Source organism: Pygoscelis adeliae, unplaced genomic scaffold, assembly GCF_000699105.1.
Source record: "Pygoscelis adeliae isolate BGI_AS28 unplaced genomic scaffold, ASM69910v1 Scaffold315, whole genome shotgun sequence".
Taxonomy (NCBI): Eukaryota; Metazoa; Chordata; class Aves; order Sphenisciformes; family Spheniscidae; genus Pygoscelis; species Pygoscelis adeliae.
Window position 1 is genome coordinate 610,299 of NW_008824865.1, and position 3,611 is coordinate 613,909.

Here is a 3,611-nt window from a genome sequence, read left to right on the forward strand (position 1 = left end):
TTTCTGATCAGGCCACCAGAGGACTGGTGCCATGTGTTCGCTGTGAAGTGCTGGAGCCCTGAGCCTCTGCCCAAGGGTTAAGTATTCCCAGAAGAGACAGGACAGCAAGGCTCCTATCACGGGAGCAAAAAGGACTCGGGAAATATTCAGAGCAGAGGTGTTCAAAGACTTCCCACAGGTGAAATTTATATTAAGTGGGGAATATCTGGAAGAACACCTTACGCTGTCTCTCTATGGCCTTATTTCTGATTATGGCTCATTCTGCAGCACCTGCCTTGTATTTTTTAAATTCGTGTCTTTAACCTCATGTAAGTGAGACCATCTGTGAGAGGGTAACAGTGACGTATTAAAAATACTGCGCCCACCCAGTGCAAGTTTGATGTGTATGAACAATTTGTTTTTAAACAGGTAATTAAAAAAGGGAGAAAGAGATTGTGATGGTGGCCTATGTAGGGCTGAGGAGCCAGCTGGGTCCTGGGGCTGAGCCCCCAGTGAGAAACCAGGCTGGGATGAGGTCTGGGAAAAACCAGTCCAAGAGAGCCCATGGTGGAGCCCATGGGAAAAGGGAATAATGAAACCTGTCTTGGACATAAAATGATTATGCAATGGCACATTACTTTTCTTCTGTTGTCATCAAACATATAGAGACAAGCTGGCCCTGATACAACATTTGTAGGATAACACAAACAACAACAGAAACAAAAATGCTAATTTATTGATCAATTTTAGCATGAAAATTGTCATAAAAGTTATTTAGATTGAAATGTCAATGAAAGAGTTTGTTGTGTTTTAGAGCTGCATTTCAAATAAATCAGATTCATAATGCTTTTCTCAAATGGGTCTTTGGGAAGTAGAAATTATTCTCACCATAAACGATAAGCAGGATATTGAAGCAAACCCAACCTATTTAATATTTAAAGCAAACAAAAAAATTGCACTCTAATTCTAATTTCTTGTCCTCTGTATCTCAGTTAAAATGTTCTCCTCAGTTATAGCCACACTGTGCTATAAATACGTGAAATTTTTGACAGACACCTCTATCAGTTGGTGTTTCCTGTGCCGGTGTGTTTGGAGATCTTTATCCTTATTATACAGGTTGCACTAAGTCTTCCTTCCCACCCTTTTGGCCTGCTTTCTGTCCCCGCCGGGATGGGTGCAGCGCTAAGACATCCGCGTGCTGGTGCCCTCCTCCCGGGGAAATGCACTGCATGAACCTGTGGGTGAGCAGGAGAAGTCCTTGAGCATCTCATGGCCAGACCTTGCAAATGTTTTTTATAGGTAGTCAGCAAACACCTTTAGGAAAAGTCTTAAGAAATAATGTCTGCGCAACTGAAATGATCACTAGCTAACAAGGTACTAATGCAAGGTACTAAAGTGCAACAACTAGTAGCGATAAAGCTGGGCTTTGCTAGATGTATGCTCATAATACTAGGACATCCTGCACTGAGCAAACACATCCCAGTGTCAGTTTATGCCTGCAATGCCAGGGTGGTTTAAAAGTTATACAGCTCATACTCATGAAAAATGAATAATCCTCTTCTAATCCTAGCAAGTGATCATCAAAAACACACAACTGCCTTTCATCATGACCTTTGGAGTATTTCTAGGTAACCCATAAATATAATCAATTCTTAAATAATGACATGCCTTGCCTAAGCTCTGCTATTCAATCAAAAATCCCTTTATATCCAGTATGAAATGGCAGCCACAGAAGCAAAATTATGAAAATCCCCATTTCCTTGCTAGCGCAAAATGAGCATGCAAGGAGGCGCTGTTGCAGTCTCTTGCTAGCCTATTTTTATACCGTAATCACGTTACTGAGAATTCAACCCCTGTCTAATTGCTAATCTTCGCTTCTGTATGTGCCATATGGCTCATTGCTGAGCATCAGAGGATGAGGACTCTGTTTATTAGACTCTTCTTGCTTATGTTATTATGGGTGAAAAAAAAGAGTGATTAATGCATTTCATGCCAAGATGAAAGCGGAGGCAAGGTAGGCCGGCCTGGGAGAATGACTGCACTTCCTTTGTAAGGACTTACTTCCAGGGACTCCTGAAGGGAGGTTCAATTCCTCTTTCAAGTCATGGGCTGAAAACTGCTTGTCTGAGAGAGGTTTTAATTAACAACGAGGAAAAAAAACCCTGGTGGCATCATCAGTTTTAAAGGTATTAAAAAATGTCTGTTTCTTGAAAATGAGCCTGCTAGATAGTCCCTTAATCAATCTGATCTGGCTTTGTCAATCACTTGTGATCTGCTCGCCCTGCTCCGACGCTGGGCTGCTCCATGAGGATGGAGCCATGCCGGTGAGGGCTGCGCGGCACGGCTCCCCACGGGACACCACCAACGCCGCTGCTCCTCTGCCCCGCTGAGGGCCTCTGGGAAATGCGAGGTTATTGTACCAGCATGGGCTCCAACCTCCCCAAACCCCTTCACCTCCAACCAAGGATTATTTATTAAAAAACAATCTCCTCACTGACTTGGCTTTAACTCCTGTTCTGCCTGTCAAAGTTTCCAGTGGAGGCTGGAGTTCCCAGGGGCACCTTAAAGACAAACTGGATCAGATGGGCCAAAGCATGCCCTTACCTAGGACATAGTTCAGGGGTGTACCATCAAATACCTGCCTAGCCTGCCATGACGTGTAAAGCCATGTTCAAAGTGTTTTGGTTTGTTTGTTAAAGCCATGCTTGAAGGTGTGTGTTTACTTTGCTAATTCAGAGCCTTACGCTGCTGCAAAAGACATAAATGAGATGCAGAAGTTGGAAGTAGACAACTTCAGACTCGAATGAAGCCAGGACAGGTTTTGCTTCTGATGGGTGCTGGGGTGCTCCAGCAGAAAGTGCCTGTTTGGCGTAGGGTGTTGTTCGATGGCATCTATGGCTTGTGTTAGGCGGTGCCAAAACAGCCCCTCCTGGCCGATGGGTAATTATGAAAGTGGGAACTCCGGTGCTGCTGGAGTCAACAGGGCTGCAATGCCTCGTGCTTTCATGGACAACTCGGCCAGCATGCTGAAAGCCACTGCAGAGAAAAGCTACTTGTGAGTTTGGGAGGAAAGGCCTGAAGACCTGGAGCCATGAAGGATGAGTCTCTCCAGCTCTTTTCCTGCATTCATAGATGGGCGAGTACAGACACACTCAAGCTGCCCTGCCCCGGCACCCATGAAAGCCCGTTTAGCCAACATTGCCCACCTCAAAAAGGCACTTCTTCACGCAGGAGCTGCCCTGCATTACCCAGTGCCAGGCTGAACACGACACTGGGCTGCACTAAACGCAGCGCTGGGCTGCCTCCAGATCAGAGAAGGCTCCTGCCGTGCCAGCCTGGAGACCTCTGCTGTCTGCATCCACCTGCCCAAACAGGTCTTAAACTGGCCGTAATCTGGGTTTGTGCTCTAATCCCATCTGACTGTCTTGATCTTTTCAGTTTTTTTGGATTTCTTGTGGGTCAAGGCAGAAGAGGCAAGTCCGCACACTCTCCTGAAGAATGAGGCACGTGCGAGCAGAAACTATTTGCTTTGTTGCACTTGAAGCTGAGTCCTCATCCACAGCGGGCTTGGGCGGGGGCGAGAACACAGATCTGCCGCATGCCGTGGAGACCTTACGGTCTTAGAGTTTCAT